The sequence below is a fragment of the Psammomys obesus genome, unplaced genomic scaffold (assembly GCF_907164565.1).
Source record: "Psammomys obesus unplaced genomic scaffold, mPsaObe1.curated_primary_1811, whole genome shotgun sequence".
Classification (NCBI taxonomy): domain Eukaryota; kingdom Metazoa; phylum Chordata; class Mammalia; order Rodentia; family Muridae; genus Psammomys; species Psammomys obesus.
This window is the reverse complement of record NW_026585644.1, coordinates 17,909,908-17,927,393: the sequence shown is the minus strand read 5'-3', so window position 1 is coordinate 17,927,393 and position 17,486 is coordinate 17,909,908.

Genomic DNA, 17,486 nt, shown 5'->3' with positions numbered 1-17,486 from the left:
AAGGTAGATAAATATCCAGACTGTAGTCAGCTACTGTTTTAGTTGGGTTTTCTCTTGCTGTGATGAAACACCACGAACAAAAGCAAGGTGTGGAAGACAGGATTTATTTGGCTTATACTTGCATATCATAGTCCGTTACTGAAGGACATCAAGGAACTCACACAGGAACCTGGAGGCAGGAGCTGATGCAGAGGCCATGGAGGGGTGCTGCTTACTGGCTTGTTTCCCATGCTTGCTCAGTCTATTTCCTTATAGAACCCAGGACCACTACCCATGGTGGGCCATGCCTTCCCTATCAACCACTAATTAAGCAATGCCCAATAGGCTCATCTATAGCCTGAACTTATGAAGGCCTTTTCTCAATTGTTTGTGTCAAGTTTACCTAAAACTAGCCAGCTCAGCAACTCAATGCTAAAAGCATCAATATGTCTGAGGACCTGACTGGGCCATAGATGAAGGACCCAGGAGGGTGAATGTAACAGGAAAGGGCACCTACTCTCTATCCAGGAAGGAGTGGGGCTCACGCCAAGCTGCACTGAGTTCTGGTTTGGTTTGGTTTGTAGCATACAAGATGAGTGCCCTTGACAAAGACTTTCTTTATTGCTTAAAGATGAGGTAATAACAAGTTGCACACGAATATCCATGGCCCTGAATCTAGCATATAGGGAAGTACTTAATGCAGTGCCTCACCTGGAGTGGATGCTAAATAAATGCTAAGTGGATTTGCATATTGATTTAATAGGTAAGGACAAAGTTCCACAGTTGAAGATACTCAGGTTGGTTGTGAATTGCATGGGTATGAGTGGGCAGCCAAGGCTCGGTGGGCTGAATGAGAAAAAGAATCCATTGAAAAGTCAGAACCAAAAAATCTGAGTACAGGGGTCTTCCCTGAGACTGGTACTCCAACCAAGTAGCATGCATAGAGATAACCTAGAACCCCTGCACAGATGTAGCCCATGACAGTTCAGTCTCCAAGTGGGTTCCATACTAATGGGAACAGGAACTGTCTCTGACAAGAACTGATTGGCCTGCTCTTTGATCACCTCCCTCTGAGGGGGGATCAGCCTTACAAGGCCACAGAGGAAGACAATGCAGCCACTCTTGATGAGACCTAACAGACTAGGATTAGAAGGAAAGAAAAAAAGCCCTCCCCTACCAGTGGACTGGGGGATGGGCATGCGTGGAGAAGAGGTAGGAAGGGAGGAATTGGAAGGGGAGGAGGGAGGGAACTAGAGGAGGGGGATACAAAGTAAATACAGTGTAATTAATAAAAAAATTTTAATAAATAAAAGAGTTGAAACAAGGAAAAAAAAACGGAAAAGTCCTAGTTCTGAAATGGCAAAGGCAGGGAGAGAGGTGCTAGAGAACATTCCTGTCCTGGTGTTTATGCTGCTGTTACCACAGGGCAGAGGAGAGAGTTCTTGGAACCACATTTCTGCACAGGGGAAGAACCATGACATTACACAGAACTGGCTGTAATAGGGACAGTTAACACATGTTAGTAATGCTTCCAGAGCACTGTGTTTTCATAAGTATTCTGATGGACCTATTTTGCCATACCACACCAAGTAAAAATGTGACGACTAATTCAAACTTGGAAGGAGAATAAACATGCTGGTACCCATCCTAGCCTTGATTCCTCTGTGAATGAACTCTGGAGTCTAAGCTGACATATCACAGCTAGGTATAAAGTCCATTCTTTATTAATGACAAGAGCTCCCAGCCAGAGGCAACTATTGGTAAGCACTTAATCTCCTACATTCTGACCAGTAGCCCAATGTAGTAAGCTCTCTCGTGTGCCCTTCATCCACAGCTCTACTTGTCAGGGGCAAACCCTTATCCCGTGATGGGTATTTAGAACTATAGATTAAAGCCAAAACAACCCATTCCTATTTCAACTGACTAAGACTAGACACCTGTGACTCTGCTGGAAATCTCATTTGACCATCCTTCTTGCTGATCTGCTTCTTAGAAGGTCCTGGAGATTTTGTTTCCATTACAGCATAATTACTAAGCTCACCATAATGCACTCTGAAAACAGGTGGCCACCTCAGAATGCTCTAAGATCCCTCGTGTCACAGTCAAGAGTAAGAATGGCATTCCCAGGTTGGGCGATTTGATCGGTAAAATGCTTGCTTTACAATCACAAGGACCTGAGCTCGATCCTGAGAACCTACCTAAAACAAACAACCAAACCAAATCAAAACAAAACAAGACAATAAGCCAGCTGAGCATAGTAGCATACACTTATAATCGCAGTGTTGGAGAGTCAGAGATATGCTGATCCCTGGTGATCATTGGCCAACTAGGCTAGCCTTATTGTAAGATGCAGGGCAATTGGAGACCCTGGCTCAAATAAATAGAGTTGAATGGCTTCCAAGAGAGATCACATTTTCTTGAGCTGTCCTCTGACCTTTACATAATTGTATGAACACAAATGTATACATGCACTCACATAAACATGTGTCTCCCTGACACAATCCCACCAAAGTACCTCTCCCTGTTCGCTGGGATTGTCTTTACTTCTTGGGTTTGTAATCACACAGTGATGTATTTCAGCTTTAAGGTTCTGCTCATGTTTACATCTTCCTGAATACTTCACAGATATCCTTTATTTTTTGTTGGTGGATAAATACCTGCAGGTTTTCACACCTGTTTTCCTTTCTGGAGAATGTGAATGTAAATAAATAAATAAATAAATAATCAGTTCTTTACTGACAGGTGGGTGTTTAGCAAAGCTTCATGGTAATTAAAACCATATTCTAAATATTTAAATAAGCAACATAAAATATGAAAGTAAGTTTATATTCAATAATTTGCTACACATTATTCAAATATATCAAATGTTTCTTCTAAGCCTTTGTCTTATGAGGGAGTTTGTCAGACTTCAAAAGGCTGATTTAGAAATTTCAGAAATACAAATATTAAGCTGGGCATGGGGGCACATGCTTTTAATCAGAAGGCAGAGGTAGTTGGATTTTTGAGTTTGAGGCCAGCCTGGTCTACAGAGTGATTCCAGGACATCTAGCAAAGGCCACACAAAGAAACTGTCGGAAAAAAAAAAATACTTGCATAATATCAGCCACTGGTCATGGATAAATTAATATGATCTTTAAAATGTGTACAATTATAACAGTTTATTATTTCTGACTTTTTCTAACCAATGTAGTTCCCATATCCACCTGATTTCAGAGCAAACTGAGATGAATATATGAAAATATATAAAGCTAGATTCTATCTGCTAGAATAAAATGAAGGCTTGTTAGGGAGGAAGAGTCTGCAGAAATGACTCCCTAGCAGGCTGCTTCCTAAAGGAAACTAAAAAGTGTTTGGCTCACAAGTTCTGAGAGGAGACAGCCCGCTGAGGACAGAAGAACACAGACACTTAGCCACTTGCCATTTTTTCTCTTCTTCCTATTTCTCTCTGGACATTTTGAATACTTACGCATCTGTTTCTGAGACAGAAGACCTGATGATTAGAGGTCCTTTCCCTTAGCTAATCAGAATGGTAATAATGTCTCATTTTAGTTGTCCAGCACCCTTAGCCATGTGTGCCACGTGCAAGTCACAGTTGAATGACTTTAACACTTAAAAAAAAAAAGAAACAAGCTCTTCGCCTATCTGTTACTTAGAAAGGAAATGCTGCAGGTACTGTCCAAATGCCCAGAGTAAAAAGTCTAGGCAGCTAGGCACTTGTAATTCTCACTGGCAGACTTGGCCATACCAATCTTGACATTGGGCAAATTAGCCAAGCCAGGAGTGAATAAAAAAGAAGAAACAGGTGTGAGAGCACCTTCCTGCCTCCCAGGATGAATGCACTAGGCGCTGGAGGGCCACGCACCTGCTCCATTGTTTCTGAGGAAAAAATAGCTTTTAAGAGCAAATGCTCTCCAGCCTCCAGCCTCGATGGAGACAAGAGACTCCTGTGTAATTTGAGGATAAATGAGCCTTTCCCCCTTTTATGATGGGTTATATTCTGTTAACTCTTTCAGGAAATGGCTTTAAGGCTCAATTTAAACATTTAACTGCTGCTTGCTTCAAAAAAGAGTCAGAAATGGACTGAAGGGGGAGGGCATGCGATTTCTGGGATGGCGGCTCTTGTCTGGGTGCACCTGCGTCAGAAGTCCCACACGCATTGCTGGAGAACACTACCCTGTGTCAGGAGCTCTCTCCGGAAGTTCTGAGGGGAATGGAGGTGAAGTGGTTCTCCTTTCACCATCGTTGCCATTCTGGGATGTTCCCATCCACATAAAACTGGGTTACCCCTCAGATGGCAAAATCCTGACAATATGACTGTGGCCACCCCCAAAGCAGGGTTGTTAAAAGCATGGGCAGGAAATCTCACCCACCTCCCTTTTCTCATAATAACTGCCTCAATGCCTTGGAAAAATAATTGCTTGTCACAGAAGCATACAAGGTCAGTGCTTATTGGGTGACTGAGGGCTGTCCCACATCCAGATTCTACCATTTTTCTCCAGCATCAAGCAGCCAAAGTCCACCCAGCCTCCCACACTTTCCTGACTCTGCTTCTTCCCCAACCTTCCCTCTGTCTGTTCTGCTCCCTTAGCTGGGACAAAAGCAAAGAGATGTGGGCCAAGCACCTGAAGATTCATGTACACCAAGTCAGAGTCAGTGAGCAAGACCTCCAGTGGCCGGGGGTGGTTTGTAGGTTATTTTTGCTATGCCGTTGCTTTTGTTGTGTCTTAGTTTCTGCCTAGGGCAACCTCTGTGATCTCACCTTCCTTTAGGTAAGTTCTGCTTAACTTTTACTTTTAAAACTGTTCAACATGCTGAGGGAAAATAGAGCTGCCTCTGCTGATTACACCTTGTAAGTGTGCCCTTCGCAGCTGCTGCACTTAAAAAGTTATTCTTCTCTCCCCCTCTCCTCCTCTCTCTTTATCTCTTGTCTCCCTCTATATCTATCTCTCTGTCTCTCTGTCTTTATTTGAATCTCTCTCTCTCTCTCTCTTTCTCTCTCTCTCTCTCTCTCTCTCTCTCTCTCTCTCTCTGTGTGTGTGTGTGTGTGTGTTCTGGGATTAAACTCAGGAACTCAACTCAGATTATCAGGATTGGCTCAAGGCTCAAGCATCTCTTTATGCTGAGCCATCTAGCTGGCCTGGTGCTGTGTTCTGTGACAGAATCTCTGAGGCCCCACTGTCACCTCCTAGCCAAGACTTCAGTGCCTTCACTGGCTTCTTTAAGCATGTGGCTGTTGTGTCCAATGCATGTGGTCTTGGCTGGCAGACTGACCCCAACCCCAGGCAGACACAGCGATCCTTCTGCTCATCTTATGCAAATCTGCTAGATTAAGGTGAGAAGCTCTCAGGACACACAAAGGAATGACAATTTTGTCCTTGAGAATCATACAAACTAAAGCCTGGGTACTTTAAGAATATAAAAGTTCATAGCAAATGAGGGTTTTCCGTAGGATCTCATGGTGGCCAAAGCTTTGAACAATGTCATTCTCTTGAAAACATTTTCTATTTAAATGGAAGCACTGGGCTCTTGCTTTCCCTGGTCTCTTATCCATAAAAGCCAGTGGCTCTACTTTCTAATATGATTTAAGTGCGCTAAGCATCTAAGGGCAGGGTTGCTTTCCAGTGTGTCTGTGGTGATGGAAACGCCGTTTGCCTGATATACATTTTTTGGCATTCGCTGGCCACATGCAGTCACTGAGCACTTGAAATGCAAAGTGTGACATTATGTTTCTTTTTTTCATATCACTTTTAATTAGTTCACATTCAAGTATACCTATAGCCACATGAGCCACTGGATTTTACATTGCCCATCACAAATTTAGAGAAAGGGCCTGTGGGTAGAGCTTAGTTCGTGGAGAGTATGTCGAGGATGCACAAAAACCCGAGTTCAATCTTAATCTCACATAAGCAAGGTATAGTGACTCACATCTATATTCTCAACACTTGAGAGGATCAGAAGTTCAACATCATCCTTGGCTACACACTGAATTAGATGCCAGCCTGGTTTACAGGAGACTCTATCAAATAATCAGACAAACAAGTAAAAAAAAAAAAACAAAAACCCACAGAAAGAAAAACGCTACAAGTCCTTTCTACTTTCGATGTGTTTGTAATTAGGTATTTGGGATCTGAAGATGTCATCAACACCATTTTATATTTAGCAGTTTAACCCTATAGCTGAACCAAAGTTGCAGGAAATCCAGGACCTCTGTCCTGGATTCTGGCAATGGCCCCAGCCTTTAATTCTACAGCTTCATGCATATTGACTGTGTTTGCCTATGTGTGGATCTGTGAGTATAGAGCTAATGGAGGGAAGGTCATGCATAGAACAGGTCCTCTTTCTGCTCTCCTGTTACCAACCCGGGTTGGGCAGAGCCCAGGGCAGAACTCATTCCAATATCTTCTCCTTATAGAAGTCAAAATGGTTCCCTCAGCTGCAAGCAACCATGCCACATTCCTTTTATTTTCCCCTGCTGGGGGAAGGAAAGAAAATTGAATAAAGATACACAGGGCAGTTTCCATACTTCTGTAATTTCCCCTGAATGGCTCACAAAGTGACTATTATTCTCCTCCCATTAAACACGGGGCCATCTGGGGCATAGAGATGCTGGGAGAGTTAAAATGTGACTGCATAGAACCCATTCTTTAACAGGATTCCTGCTTTTGTGTCTCGCGATGGGAAGATATTCTGAACTTCTGTGGGAGCGTCCCAGCATCTTTATCACTTTCACATCTGCCGCTGCAGGAATTGATGGTAATGCTGGTTATTATGGTGGTGTCTCCCTCCACTTAAAACAAGGCCATCTGGGGTTTGTGTGGTATCAGATGGATTAGCATTTTTTTTCAAGTACTTTTCTGCTTTAGTAAATATATTTTACAGAAATTATTTCAGAGAAAGGATCCTGATAATAATGATGGTAATCATCATAATAGGTTATTATGTTAGATGCCCTTCACAAAAAGTCCCTAGCAAGCATATTCCAGGACAGGCAAGGCCGGGAGTCCAACACCTGGGCTGGCCTCTGGGAATAGCTTAGAGCGGTTACAGTGGCTCTGTTGGCTGTCTCAGAAAACAGCATAAGGCTTGGAGGCAGATTCTGGGGCATGCGAGGTTGGAAAGACTTTTATACATGGGGTCAGTTAACCGGTCAAGCTTCTAGCCCGACCAGTGCCTGGCCAAACGATCTTTGGGAAAACTTATTAATTTCAAAGTTCTCTATTTGGACTAAAGAGCTAATAGCGCCTGCTGTGAGAGCCCAAATATGGTACTTGGTCTGCCGAGTTCATAGAAGCTTCGGGGAAGAACTCAAGAACATCAGGGCATGCATGCTCCCTTATTCAAAAATTCCAGTGGCTTTTCAGCTTCCTCAATTCTTGACAGATTTGCACAGTAGTAATTCATATTAAAGTGGGTGTTAAGCCTATCTACTGACTGCATGTAATTTTAGCTTATGTCATAGTTAATTGCTAAGAATTTGAGCAAATCTGTTTAATCCTGATACGTGACTATAAAATGATGGTGAGACTGAAATTGGGAGTTGTGTGAAGCTGGCTTTGAAATACCCGCACCCAGCCACCCTGTACTGTCACCTGCATCAGGATTTATAGTATTTTCATGAGAAGGGTATGACATTTCTTCATAAAGAGCTTATTCTATAAATCATCCAGTGCAGATTCTGTTATAAACTGATAAATCTCTGATTGTGTGTGTGTGTCTATTTGTGTAAACAATATTCATTAGGACTTAGAGTTGTTTGAGGACACTGAGCTAAATAAAGATAGATTGCTTTCTAATAACATATGCTAACATATATTTTTACTTAATGAGATTTTTTTTAAGATTATAAACCCAAATCTGTCTCTTTACACAAATATTTATTTTCCTTTATTGTGTAGGCACATGCCAAGAATACCATTTTATAGTATCATGTCAAATATCACATTTTAATCTGTTTAGCAAACTTAAGAATTAAGAGCCCAGAATCCTATATTCTTAGACTCTCTTGCAAAAACAAAGAAAATTCTCTTTCAGAAATTAAGATGTGGATTATGAGTCTGACCAAGATGTGAGGAGAGATATATAAAATTTTAGCATGGGATGGAGAGTCCCAAGCACGACTAGACAGTCTTGCTTACAAATACCTCCTTTCTCTTTCCTTACCACGCTCTGCAGCTGCAGGCCGACTTTCCGAGGTTCCCTGAAAGTCAAGCTGACTTTCAGCCCACTTTCAACAATGGGACGCTGTATAGGGAAATTGGAAGGTGGGAGGAAGGGAGGGGCTAGCTCCTATCAGTTACTTACTTCTCTTGTTGTGACCAAAGACCTGAGAAGAAGCATTTTAAGGGAGGAGAGGCTTACTGTGGCTCATAGTTCTAGGAGGTAGATCCCATCATGGGGGGGGGGGCATGGATGCAAGAACATGAGGTAGGTGGTTACATCTAGTCTGCAGTTAAGAAGCAGAGTACAGACAGAAAAGTGAGCACTATCAAAACTCAAGCTCCACCCCCAGGGACACACTTTTTCCTGGCATTTCTACGATGTCCCCCAAATCATATGACGACCAAGTACTCAAACACCTAAACATATTGAGAACATTTTCCATCCAAACTATAAGGAGGCTCTTCTTTCCTTTCCCTTTGGGTGGCGGCTCCCATAATTGTGTCATCTGCTCCTACTACAGATGGTCTTCTGGAGCTGAATTTTCATTTGGTGATGTTGACTCCTGTGGTTCTCAGCAGCTTTCTGTTTTGATTGTCCTGTGACCTGATCTTGCTGAGATTCCAGTACTCCTAAGGCCTGTGTGGTCAGTTTTCTGCACCGATTTCCTCTGTATGAAACACTGAAAGTGGTTGTTTTCTTATTTTCACCTTGACTGACACCACCATTGTATCACCAGTGGTCTGCTGGTCCTTCTAAACAGTAAGGTTACCAGAATTCCTCAAGGCATCCTGCTGGCACGGGGACAGGGTAGGATGACAAGAGTTCAGTCATGGTATGTCCATACCAGCTTTGAAGATGCAGCAAATATTAAATAGTGGTTCCTGAATTTGAGATACTTGTTCTTAAGGTCAAATAATACTAACATGTTTGAGTCTATGATTTTTTTTTTTGTTTGTTTGGATAAAATGTGGTCTTTAGTCTTATCATCTACAGTGTCTTTTATTACCCAGATCTGTGAGTAAACAAATGAATGGACAAATCAATCAATGAATTCAACAACCAACCAATGAGCAAACAATAATTAGCAGGCAGATGAATAAACGAACATGAGGATAGAAGTATGTCGGTAACCACAGACTCTTTGCTAGTGCCAGTCATTGATTTGTAGGCTTATTTGGGGAAGTTATTTTCATCTCTTTGGTCTGCATTTCCATTTGTTAATGAAGAACTTTTCCTAGGAAGCCTGAGTTTCCTGTGACTGTGGATAGACCAGTTGAGAATGCTTCTGCTTAATCTGATGAGAAGGAACCCGGAACCCGGCAGTGTTGCTGTTATGGGCATGTGTAAGGAACAGTAACCCTGAATGTCATCCTGGGTGTGATGCTCTGTTTCTCCATTTTATTGGGTTGGTTTATGAACAGCCTCACAGCAGCTATACTCTGCTCAGAGAAGCAATGCAAATGAGAAAATCAAGCATTTTTATAATTACTAAATTATAACATAAAGGCTCCCTTTCCATTCTGAGCCCAGACCCTCTCCATCATCCAACTAAAGTGGGAACTCGTGAGGATAAGGGTACTCCATAGTCACTGTTAGATCCTGTGGTGGTTGGATGAGAAATGTCTCCCATAGGCTCCTATATTTACAGTTGGTCCCCTGTTGGTGATGCTATTTGGGGAGGTTATGGACCATCAGAATAAGGAGACTTGTTGGAGGATGTACATCACAGGTGTCAGGCTTTGAGAGTATATTGCCTCACTCCACTTCCAGTTTTTTTCCCTCTGTTTTCCATGTGTGACTGTAGATGAAATCTCTGAACTTCCTAATCCAGTCACATGCTACCATGTTTCCCATCATTATTGATTCTCCTTCTGGTACTGTGAGTCCAAACACACTTTCTTCTATCTGCCTCTGTCATGCTGTTTTATCACAGCAACAAAAAGTAACTAACACAACTCTTTATGACCTGATATGGATGTCACATGGGTTAAACCATGAGAGTTTCTGGCTAAATCTGATGAATGGAATTCACAGGCTTCAAGAACAGGTAGGCTTGTATCCAATGTTAAGTGTAAAATGTCAGAGTGAACCTAAGAGCGGAGTTCAAGACAGGAGTCTGGTGACAGGTCTGTAGGTTTGGTTTTATGCATCTTGAAGGTGAAAGCTCAAAAAAGGGGGGTGCTCTATAGCATAAGTTGCAAGAGATGAGAATTTCATTCCCATTTTCCTTTGTCATAGCAGGCTGGAGGGATCTTTCAGTCCACTATTATTAATGTAACTGTTAACAACAGAATCAAAGAAGAGACGGCTACTTCCAGGAAAAAAAAAATCCAAAATCTCGGTTTAGTTTAAATAACTCACACAGCATGAGAAATGCCAATGAAGTTCAAGGATTGATTATTGGATGACTGAACACAAGTTCTGGGAAAATATTAATGCAGCCTTGTGATATCAAAGAACTCCTGCTTTTGGTATTAAATAATCACTGGGGCTATGTTGGCTGCTCTTGGTCCAGCATAAGTCTATGTGAATATTTATCAAACTTAAGAAAATAAAAGGAATTCTAGTTTCAAAGGAACTTGGGTAAGCCTGTAAAATATAAAGCAATTGATGGACAAGTTTTGGAATTTTATTAATGCAAATAAGTTTGTTTCATTAGCTTAAATTTATAACATATTCTTTCCATAATATAAGTAATTCTAAAATGAGGTTATGTGGGCATCTTTCCAGTCAGGTATACAAATGGCTCCCCAGTCTTATTCTACTAAGTTATTTTTATTTTGTTAGGACTGTGAAAGATTAAAACGTCTTGATTCATAAAGATATGTGATTCTGAGTGACCTTCTGTATGTGAATATGTGTGCATGTATGCTCCTGTGTTAGCAGTTGTGTGCAGGGTTGCATATATGTGCGTGTGTGTGTGTGTGTGTGTGTGTGTGTGTGTGTGTGCATACATGTAGAAGCCAGAGGCCAATACTTAATCTTCCTCTGTCTCTTTCTCAATTGCTCATGACTGTATATTTTGAGACATCCTTTGGGTGGCCTGGGAGTCAGAAACTCAACTGGGTTGGGTGGGCTCCTTCTTGGTGTTGGTATTATGGGTGCAGACTTTTTCCATGGGTGCTGGAGATTTGAACTCGGGCCCTCATACTTGTGCAGCAAGTGCTTTACTGCCTGAGCTACTCCCAGCCCAGTCTCTTTTTTTTAAAAAAAACAAAACATGTTTTGCATTCTTAAGACTTAATTTAGGAATCATTTGAAAAAGCTTAAAATGCAAATGAGAAAAATTTTTATTTAAAAATTATGCAACTTGTCAGAAATATCTTACTTTTCTTATAGCTAACCAAACATATCTAATTATTGTTATAACTAAATCATGAATTTAAAAACTAGACAAATAGAAAAACCAAGTGAAAAGCAAATGGCAGCAAAGGAAACACGAATACATCACTTGAAGCCACAAAATTACCTGCAGTAAGACAGAATCACACGTATGTGCTTCATTTTCTCTCCTTATTTCATAAATGGTAACAAACCTGACAGGGAATGTGACCAACCAGGGGGCAGCTGATCTAGCCAACATTGACAGAGGAACGCTCACATTAGGCTATAACAATGACCAGTATACACCTGATCTTCACGGAACCCACCTTGTAGAGCCCCAACTCTTCTGAAGGTCATCAGAGCTAGAATCTGCATTGGCAGGGTACTTTTGATGTGAATTTGATATGTTCATGAAAAGGCACTAGAGCAAAGGAAGGTCTCATCTATTCCACAACATGTGAGCCCAATAGTTAAAAAACAAATTCGTTGGTCACTCTAGTGCATTGGGATTTGGTTCAGAATTTAACATTTTGATTCTGCAGTATGTGTGTTAAAAATAAATTTTAAGCTACTATTTGCAGAAGCAGACCCATCCCTTGCAGTGTCTTCCTTCCCTGCTTGAAAATAATTCTGGAAACTTTTTCATCTATTGTACCTGTCTTAAATTGGCTCTTCCATTTATTTGTGTATTTATTTCTTTGTTTGGTATTTGGGATTGAACCTAGGACCTGTGCATGCTATGCAAATAGTCTACCCACTGGGCTATATCTCCAACCCTAACCTGCAATTTAAAGGAAAAGCAGATTTCAATGCACAGAAAAAAGAACAACAAAAAACTAATAAGCAATAGAATTTGTGCCTAGCAATGCCCCATTATGACATTGATCAAGCTCTTATTTACCAAACAAGGTGGCTCTGAGAACCTTTCCTGATCCATATTTAGGTGAGAGTGATGTCCTAAGAGATTCCCAAATCTTCAGGAATAACAAAGACAGCAGCCTTGTAAACAAGGTCTGTGACTTTGTGTGCTCATGGGGAGACAGACTCTTCCTTCTGGAAAGAAGCCCAGTTATAAGACAGTATCCATAATAAACTTCAAGTTAATTTTAAGGTTATTACTGATTTGCCCAAGGAGCAAGAAGTAGTAGTTAATAAGTCAATTATTTCCTAAGGAAAAGGAAAACATTGCTGTCTCCACAGTGGCTCATAGATAACCCATGTGAACAATTTGAGTATCTCTCCTACCCACTTGTATTCTTTCATTTATGCATTTACTGCAAATCATAGTCATGTTTTTGTGTGATATTTTATTTCTCTATTTTATAGTCATGTTGTAACAAATATTTTCCTCCATGGAACTGTAAATTTTTATAACTCTGACTTCAGAGTAAACAACACACTGTCTTGCAGGCAACATGTCTGACTTTCGTCCCTACCTTTGCCCTTCTCCAACTGTCTCAGACTGTTTACGCAATTTAAGTTTGGAAATGAGGAATGGTGGATTTCTGGAAAAGAAAATCAGCTGATAACTATACAACTGCAAAGTATAAGGTGAGACTCTCTGGGGAAGGAATATTAAGCCACCTCATCAACTATATGCAGTGCCCATACATCCACGTAGGATGACCATAGCTAATTGGAGAGAAAGGATGTGTAAGAGTTGGCTGAACTGTGTCTCTGTAAATTCAGATTACATTTCTTCAGAGTTTGAGAGCCCAGGATAAGAATATGATTATATTTGAGAATTGAGGGTTGAGTCCTTTTCTCTGAGACAAAGTCTCTCTTAGAGCACTGGCTGGGCTTGAACTCACTATGTATTCCAAACTAGCCTAAAATTTTTAAATCTATTGCCTCGGTCTCCCAAGTGCTGGGATTACAGACATGTGCTATCACAGAAAGCTGGTCTTTAAAAGAGTAATTACGGTTTAATTAGATAACTGGTATGCAATAAGTAGGTTATTGTGAGGACAGGGGGAGAAGGCAACATCTACACGCTTCAGAGTGAAGTATTAACCAACGCTTCGGCCTCGCCCTTAAACCTCCAGCACTGAGTCTTTAACCACCCAGTTTGTAGGACTATAGCAACTGAGTAAATTCTCACTATGCTGAGCACCTAGAAGACAGACCAGGTGAGGGACTGTAGCGCCATCTGACTCAAGTGTTGATACAGACTACACATCTTTTTGCTTTAACATCTGCAGAGTGGAGATTAACCACCCACACCCACCACCATAACGGGTTCCACAGAGACCTGGTAAGGGCATCTGAAGTACGTGGAATCCTGTAGAACTACAGTTAATTGTGTTAGTTACATTACTTCCTGTGACCAAATACCCTGGCCAAAGCAACTTAAGGAAGCCCATCTGGTGAAGAAGGGATTGTAGCAGAAGCATGAAGCAGCTGGTTACATTGCACCCGTCGTTAGGAAGCAGAGAGAGAGTGGTAATGGTGTTCAGCTCACTTTCTCCTTTTTATTTAGTCTAGTCCTTTATCCCACGGGACGGTGCTACCCATGTTAAAGATACATCTCCCTGCCATAAATGAGGACACCTACTGACTCACTTGCAGCACATCTACTGACTCACTTGCAGCTATGTCCACACATCTGTGTTCCATCTAGGGAATTCTAGATCTTGTCAAGCTGACAGTCGACACATCAGAACATGAAGGTTAGTTTTTGTTATTTGTTAATATTAAGTTGTGCTAGTTAGTAATAGTTACAACTAGGCAGGCTCTAGAATCATGTAGGAGGCAAACTGCTAGGAATGTATTGCACTTCTAGATTGTAATAGCTGAGATGGAAAAGTCCAACCTAAAAATGTAATGTACACTACCATCCCAGGGGGGGCCCTTGACAGAAGAAAAAGGAGAGAGCAAGCCAAGCCCCAGTATTCTTGAAATGAAGTGTGACCAGCTTCCCTCACACTCCTGCTACTGCGATATGCCACCAGGTCTGCATGTACCTTTGAACAGTGAGCCAGAATAAGCCTTTCTTTGCTTAAGTTTCCTATTTCAGATATATTTTTTTATCACGGCAGTGAGAATAGTAGCTAATATATAAGTCTAATGCAGAGAATGTTGCCTTAAGTAGACCGAAGTCCTAACCTTAATCCTACTACTAACTGCCTGGAGCTCTGCAGGACATTTTGTGAGATGCTTCATATGTGAGTAGAATGATGATAATTTGCTGTTGTGGGTGTTGGAAGAGTTAAGAGAGCAAGGGATTGCAGCCCAGGATATGCAACTGTCTCCACCCAGCCCACCATGTCATCCCAGACCTGCCAACAGGCCTCAGGGATGAGGGCAAGGCAGAAAGGAATTGTCAGTTCTCTGTTTTCTACCCAGAACTTAGTTCCTACCATCATCAGTTTTCTTCCTGTCAAGCGTTTGTGCTGCAGTGTCTCTGTGCTATCCTCCTTGTTTCTTTCTTCCAAGCAACTATCTCAGCTCCTTGGGGGAGTCTGTCCCATCATTGAGATCTCCTGTGGAGGGAATGGTGGGTGTTTGCAGTTATTGCTGCCAAGTTGAGGGAGGAAGATTCTCTTGACTTCCTTCTAGCAGTGGTGGTGGGCAAAGGGGTCATTCTGTTGCTGGTGCTGATATGAGTGATAATATCTCCGACTTGGAACATTCCTCACACTCAGGATGCTGGGGTTCAGAAGAAAGGCACAAAGATGTAGCCAAAGACTGAAAGCTACCCTATTTTCCTCAGGGGAAGTGGTCCTTGGTACAGACATCTAGACCATACAGTTTCTGAGAGGGTGTCCTGAGGCCAAAGCCTCTCTTCCTGCCTCACCCAGGTAGTCCACAGAAAGAAGTGGAGTATTCATAGGCCGAGCAAAGACTTCTTTTTTGGCCTCATAGCTCCATGGGAGTTCAGGTTCCTCCCAGCTCTGTGATTAGGACAGAAGTCAACGTCGAAGGCCTTAGTTACATCATCAAGGGTACAGTAATAGCAGTTCTGGTGGTGGGCCAGGTCACAGGCTGCAGAATTAGAGAATCGATGGTGGTCTGCTCCCCAACGCTTCGGAAAGTGACTCTGCATAAAGATAATGCTGTTTCAAGATCAAACGGAGGTCATGGGAAGGATGGGAAGCAGGGCTAAATTTTGTCTTAGTGAAGAGGGAAGCACAGACCCCAGGCATCAGAGCACAGCCATCTCCTTGCTGGGGAGAGGCCTGCAAGAGATGTACCTTCCAGCACAGAGCAGCCTGCCAACACCTTGATCTTGGAGTTCTAGCCCAGAACTGTGAAGCAGCTCATCCTTCCTTCTCACAAGACCTCATCCATGTTGCTTTCTTACAGCAGCTCAGCAGTCAAATTCATTGGGTTAAGATCAAACAATATAAGAAAGGTCAGCTAGGACACACTTGAAAACCATCACCACAGTGTCAATGATGTCACAACTCAGGCCCAGAGGAACCTGTGTCCTGTGCTATAATTCACCCAGAGCCCCGGATGGGCTTCTATCCGAGAGCAGGGTGTTTGCATGAGTGCACACATGTGTGGGTATGTGTATAATAAAGAAGTGTATGTTCATGTGTATAGTACATGCAAGAGTATGCTACGTGTGTATGTATAGATGTATGCATGTGTATAGGTATGTGTCTATGTATGGATGTATCCATTTGTGTACCTGTGTAACATGTCCACGTGTGCATATATATGAGTGCTTGCATGTCTAAAAGTGTGTGTATGTGTTCCATGTGTATGTGTGTCCATATGTAAAAGTGTGGTACATGTGTGTGCATACATATGTTCAAGTGTATATAAGTGTATATTTATGTGCATATGTGCACATGTAAGAAGGAGTTTATGAACATGTGTATAACTACATGTGTAGGTGTACTTGTGTAATCTGTAGGAAGAACAGTGTGCCTATGTGTGTGTTCATGTATAAGAATGTGTACATGTGTATGTATATACATGTGTTTGCATGTGTATAGTCTGTGTGCACATATATATATGTATAAGTACGCTTGCATATGTACAGAGTATGTATGTTTACATGTGTCTGTGCGTACATGTGATTTGGCATGTAGATGTGTATGGATGCATGCCTGTATACATATGTACAAGTATATGTTTGCACATATACTCTTCTAGTTCCACACTTGTGCAGGTCTGTTTCAGCTCTGGCTACGTGTCCAGGATTGTATGATGATTAGGGACTTCATTGTCTTCTGCGGCAGCAGCAGAGGGCATCTAGCGTAGAAACCCAGCATTTCAGGACTGGAGCTCTCCTCAGGAGAAAGGCTTTTCCCAGACTTTTGTAGAGACGGGGGTTGCGAAGCAGAGCCTAGGTCACGGAAGGCCTCTGAGGACATATGGAGGCGCTGATGACCTAGTGTATGTGGTACAGCGGCTTCTGTCTGGGTAGCGCATCTTGCTGAACAGTGCGCCGTGTGTCTCTTACTGAAAAAGTTTCTAATGTAGTTTAATCATCCACTGCCATACAATTAGCATTTTCAAGTGGATCTGAGTTAGCAGAAGCAGATGGTTTATCTCCTCTAGTGTTCCGATTTGGACATTCTATCATCTCTACGTCTCGCTCTGTCCTTGCAGCACTCAAGGAATCACTCCAATGCTGCGTACCGTGTTTTGACTTATTCACGCGGACGTACTTTCCTGCAGTAAACATGATTACCAAATGCTTTAACTCAGAGCTTCTGCTTCCTCTCTGGTGTAATCAGTCACGCTGCACTGTCTGCGCAGTTAGGGGAAAGGGAGAGTGAGACCTCCACAGACAGCATCCGCAAGCGTGGTTTCACAACGCCCCAGCTGCTGGCTTTCCTCCTCTGACTTTTCAGAGTCGTCCCCTTCAAACAACAGAAACATGTACAGTTCTCTGAGCTGTATCACATGATCACTGAGTCTTCAACATGGAGATGGACACCACAGGCACAGACTGATCTGGTCAAGACAGAGGCTTTGGATCCTGAAGATCATGGAGTCTTTGGATCCTGAAGATCGTGGAGTCCAGCTCTGAATGAAGGACGAGGCTCTGTCCCCTGGTCAGAAGC